This window comes from Pelecanus crispus, chromosome 4, assembly GCF_030463565.1.
Source record: "Pelecanus crispus isolate bPelCri1 chromosome 4, bPelCri1.pri, whole genome shotgun sequence".
Lineage (NCBI taxonomy): Eukaryota > Metazoa > Chordata > Aves > Pelecaniformes > Pelecanidae > Pelecanus > Pelecanus crispus.
This window is the reverse complement of record NC_134646.1, coordinates 72,277,788-72,283,787: the sequence shown is the minus strand read 5'-3', so window position 1 is coordinate 72,283,787 and position 6,000 is coordinate 72,277,788.

Below are 6,000 nucleotides of genomic sequence, written 5' to 3'. Positions count from 1 at the left end.
GAGGCAACACATGCAGCAAGTCCCAAAGTTCCATATAGGCCATGCACAGGTTGCAGGCTGCATATAGGCAACAGGCTATAGGAAACAAAGGTTAAATATGCCAACCCAGAAATCTGTGTCATTTCTCACCTGTCTTCAGAGCATGTGAATCACAGCATAGACACCTGTTAATTTTTATTTGGCCTAAATATTTACACCTGGCTACCCTGAGGAGACTCTCCCCTTCCCATTTTAGTGCTTGCAAGCTTTACAGGGTAAAGCAAATCAACAGGCAAACACTGAGACCTGGCTGACACATTAAGCAACTCTCAGGTAGTCAGATCCTCTGACAACCCAGCCTGAATAGTGTTGATAAGCCCTGTTTTCAGGGGTTGCTAAATACGGATGACTCATTTGTTCATGTGGAACAGACTTGCTGGCAATCATGCAGAACAGGCAATCAAAAATGACAAACATTTCTGGGTATCCAAGAAGAAATCCCTTTCGGTGTCAGGGATAAACCGCACTTCAAATTTCTGTCTTTCTCTAAGGGAGATCAGAACCGACTGGTCTAACTCACAGACATGTAAGGGCTGACTGCCCACAGTGCCCACTGAACCAACAGTAAATAACCCTACTGCAGGTGCTCATGGTTACATAGGCAGTATACTAAGCTGCCAGCTAACCTATAGAATGGGAAAAGAAACCAGCTAATCCTGGCTTGTATTTTGTGTGTGTCTCTCAGCTTGGCTTATAGAGAGATAGTGAGAACCATGAACTGTAGAACTTCATGAACCTACAGCCATCTACGAAGCTTCTCTCAGCCGGATGCAGTTGTTATTACAGCTACATGATTGAATATTTCAGAAATAAAGACGCTAAGTTCGGAATGAGTTTCAAAGTGAGGCATATTCCTCAAACTCTATATGCTTCTTCTAAGTCCCAGGCAACTAGGCCACAAAATACAAACAAAGTTGCTTCTACCATCTCTGCTTTAATAGAGAAACACGGCAGCACTTCAGATATTTGTAACAGTGCACAATGTAGTTTTTTCTCTTGAATTTTTCAAGGAAAAGTGGGAGCCTGTTGTTAAATGGGGGAAATAACCTGGCACCAGGTGATAGAAAAAGTGCAAGTACTCAATGCTTTTTGGCCTTCGTTTTCATAGACAGGCCTGCTCCCAGACCTCTGCGTGTGCCAGTGGGCTCTGAAGAGGAGAGGGGCAGCCATCAGGAGGAAGGAACGTTAGGGTCTAGCTAAAAACTGGATGCATTCAAGTCGATAGGGCTGCGATGGGACCCACACAGAGTTGCTGAAATAGTTGGCCAATGTGATTACGAGTTATCTATCATCCATGAAAAAATTGCATTTATCATGGGAGGGCCCCAATGGCTGGAAAAAGGCTGATGTACCCAACACACTGCTGCAACTTTGAATAAAAGGAAGACCCAGGGAACAGGGACTCATTCGCTTCCACTGCAGTCCCCAGAAAGATGAAGGAGCACTTCCCACTGGAATTCAATCCTAAAAACTTGTAGGACAAAGGAATAGCCAACACAGACTTGCCACAGACAAATCACACTTGACCACTTGATAGCTATGCATTTCACCACTGATAGAAATGCACATGAGGTGAAGGATATAATGCAGCACATTCAGACTTCAGACACCTCCTCCCACAGCAGTCTCCCTCAGAAGCTGAGGTATGTGGGCTGGAGGCATGGACCACGGGGCTGAGAGAGCAGCAATCAACAATTTAACATCCAACTACTGGCCAGCAGGTAACAGAGAAAGTATTCCAGGGGGACAATACCAAGGCCATAGTGTTCAACCTCCTCCTGCTAGTAACAGAAAATGTAAACAAGGGACAGTAGCCACACAATACAGCTTGGGAGTCTCAGGTTGTACATAAGGAAAAACTTGACTGGAACAGATTACTCAAAGAGGCTGCATAATCTCCATCCTTTTTAAGTTTTCTAAGACTTGGCTAGAAAACAAAACACAGCTGACCTGGTCTAGTATTGCTCATAGCCCTACTTCATACATGAGATTAGACTAGATGGAGGGATGAAGGGGATCTTCAGGGTCCCTTCCACCAACATGTCTATGAATTGGTGTAACTGATTTCATTCCTGCCAGTAAAAATATTGGTATTTCAAAGGAACTGCCTTCAGTATGCAAAAGACATGCATTTATTCATCGCAGTCTATAACTTCCTCAAGGGGGGCAGTAGATGGAGAGGTGCTGATCTCCACACTCTGGTGACCAACAACAGGACACAAGAAAACGGGATGAAGCTGCATCAGCAGAAGTTCGGATTGGATGTTAGGAACAGGTTCTTCACCAAGAGGGTGGCCGGTCACTGGAACAGGCTCCCCAGGGAAGTGGTCACAGCACCAAGCCTGTCAAAGAGTGTCTGGACAACGGTCTTAGTCATATAGTTTAGTTTTAGGTAGTCCTGCGAGGAGCAGGGAGTTGGACTTGGTGATCCTTATGGGTGCCCTCCAACTTGAGATATTCTACGATTCTTTCACTGATTAGCTTCGTTCCCAAGCCTCTCTGGGGAGCTTTGCACTCTTAGCACAAGCATCTGCTGTATATAGGAGAACTTGTGACTCATTCTCAGCCCAGCCAGCTGTGGTGGGTTGACCCTGGCTGGGTGCCAGGTGCCCACCAAAACTGCTCTGTCACTCCCCTTCTCAACTGGACAGGGGAGACAAAATACAATTAAAAGCTTGTGGATTGAGATAAGGGCAAGGAGAGATCATTCACAAATTACCATCACAGGCAAAACAGACTCAACTTGGGGAAACCCGTTTAATTTATTACCAGTCAAATCAGACTAGGATAATGAGAAATAAAAACTAAATCTTAAAACACCTTCCCCTTACCCCTCCCTTCTTCCTGGGCTCAACTTCACTCCCAACTTTCTCTACCTCCTCCCCCCCAGCAGCACAGGGGGACAGGGAATGGGGGTTCCAGTCAGTTCATCACATGGTGTCTCTGTTGCTCCTTCCTCCTCAGGGGAGGACTCCTCACACTCTTCCCCTGCTCCAGCGTGGGGTCCCTCCCATGGGACACAGTCCTCCATGAACTTCTCCAATGTGAATCCTTCCCATGCGCTGCAGTTCTTCACGAACTGCTCCAGCATGCGTCCCCCACAGGGTCACAAGTCCTACCAGCAAACCTGCTCCAACATGGGCTCTTTGCTCTCCATGGGTCCACAGGTCCTGACAGGAGCCTGCTCCAGCTTGGGCTTCCCATGGGGTCACAGCCTCCTTCGGGCACATCCACCTGCTCTGGCATGGGGTCCTCCATGGGCTGCAGGTGGATATCTGCTCCACTATGGACCTCCATGGGCTGCAGGGGCACAGCTGCCCCACCATGGTCTTCACCAGGGGCTGCAGGGGAATCTCTGCTCCAGTGCCTGGAGCACCTCCTCCCCCTCCTTCTTCACCGACCTTGCTGTCTGCAGGGCTGTTCCTCTCACATATTCTCACTCCTGTCTCCAGCTACAGTTGTGCCCAGTTGGTTTTTTTCCCCCCTTCTTAAATACGTTATCCCAGAGGCGCTACCGCCATCGCTGATGGGCTCGGCCTTGGCCAGCAGTGGGTCCATCTTGGAGCTGGCCGGCTTTGACTCGATTGGACAATAAAGGGGAAGCTTCTAGCAGCTTCTCACAGAAGCCACCCCTGTAGCCCCCCCGCTCCCAAAACCTTGCTGTGCAAACCCAATGCACCAGTTAACTGCATCATTCTGCTCCTGGGCACAAGGATGGCACCTTTTTCTCCTCTGTATACTTTCGTTGCAGAGATAGCCATGGCTAAATTTATCGTAGGGAAAAGGTTTGATCAGCAAATCCTTCCTTGTGCCACAACCATGAAACAGCATCTGCAGTGACATACTAACATGTGCAGTAGGAGAAATTCTTGGATTCTCTCCTTAGAAGCAGCTTCAGAAAATTCAATTCCAGCTTGAAGGATCCCACAGCTTTGGCATTTTGCTTGAGAAAAGTATTAATGTAAATTAACATTTTCAGGCAGCTACCTTCCCTCTGAGAAGCTCTAATGGTTAAAAGCAAAACCATTTAGCAGAGGAACAGAGGTGCCAGAACATCTGTTGTGGGTCTATCCATAATTCTGTTATGTGTCCAACTTTCTACAAAACAAACAACTTCCATCTCCAAATGGATTTGTGATGTCCTTTACCTTTCCATTTACCCATTGCCAGTTAAAGATCTCATTTAGGATTTGCTGATAATATTCCACAGAACAGCTGCTGTTAGTTTCTGGCTGACAGTATAGATCAGCTTCTTGGAAGGCCAATGTTCTGTATAAGCATGGCAGAAATGGAACAGGCAACCCGGATTAAATCACAGTTAAAGGGGGAGGGGAAAAGAACCCCTGCAATACAGCCTTGTGAGGAATTACTGGTCACATTAGTTCTCCAAATCTATCCTTGACCTAGGGATAAGCTGCATTGTCACTGTAAAGCAGGCAAGCTGCCAGTCATGGCGAAGTGAAACCTGCTTTCCAGTAACTGCCAGCTAGAGCTCAAAAGCATGTTCATGCTTAAAACAGAAACCTTTATGAGTAATAGGGCTTGAGGAGCCATGTTTAGACAGTGCTTGAACTAGTGTTAGAATACTCACAACTCTTAATACAGCAACACTTAAGGTTTTTTTGTTGTTGTGGGTTTCACTTTTTTTAAATTTGCATTCCCACTTACAGCCTGATTTCATATTCATTTTAAGTATCTCACATATTTGCTTTTGAGGTCACTACAATCTGTACAGTGCTGCTGAAGAACAGAATTTGGGGATCATGGAAGTCATGAGAGTCCATCCAGTCTATTCCTGCCATTTCTGTGTTCCAGAGCAGGCCAAGGGTTGATAGCTTGCCACAAGAGCCGCCTGCCACCAGCTGCCAGTTTTGCACAGGCCGATGGCCTACAGTTTTCAGACCAAACAGGGTTTTTGAAGAGCAAGCTTAAACTCAGAAATGCTCTACTTCCACATAGCTATCTCTAGAAAGACACGCATTCTCTTTAGAAAAGCTATTTGGCTGTATAAAGCAAAAGACGAGTTCAGTATTTGCTTCTCCTTTAGAGAAAAAGATTAAAACATGATATACCTGGCATTTTATCAGTGGAAGGCTCAGTGAAAGAAAACGCAGCTTTGGGGTTGTTTGTGCAATTGAGATTAGAAAGCAAGAGCCATGCTAGAGCTAGGTGCTCCTGCCCCATCACTATTTCTTGACTTTTGAGTTTAGCGCAAGACTTTTTCAGTCTGGGGTAAATACAAGCAATGTAGGGGTCTAACTCGGAACAGTAAAACTTGTCTCCTTCAACTCAAGTTTGGCAGATCACAATGCTGGATCAACAAGCAGCCTGTGCTATGACACTTGGTCTAACAGAAGAGTATCTTTTCAGTTTTGTAGTCAGGATTTGCTATCCAACTACAAAGACGATGTTAGTCCTTAAGGAATTAAAAGCTCAGGCCATATGCCAATAAACAAATGCAATGGAAGCTGAAGCACAAGCAACCACCTCCTCAGGCAGGCATCCAAACACAAGTCCCCACATACCCCAAACACAGGGTTTCTAGCTAACAGACATTCTGCATGAGCAATATTACAAGGTCTTCCAGGAACCAAGAAATACCTCGTCCTACATATCACCTTTCAGACACAGTGCACAAACCCTGGTGCGCGGGAAAGAATTGACTTGTAGTGGTAGGAGACTTCAGGAAATTACACCATTTCTCTCAAAAACCACATTTCACTAGCAGGCCCATCTCTTACAAAAAAGCAGGATTTGCCAGTGAATTGTTCTGTGCCTATACGCATCTGCATAACTTTTTTTGCCCCCCTTTTGTCATTACTTAAATGACAGGAATTCAACTACAACAGGAACTCACTGAGCAGATTCAATAGCCACTCCTCCAGATCAGACTCGGGGAACAATGGATAAATTGCACAGCGACTAGCACAACAGCAGCAGCAGAACAAGTTTTAGTGGCTA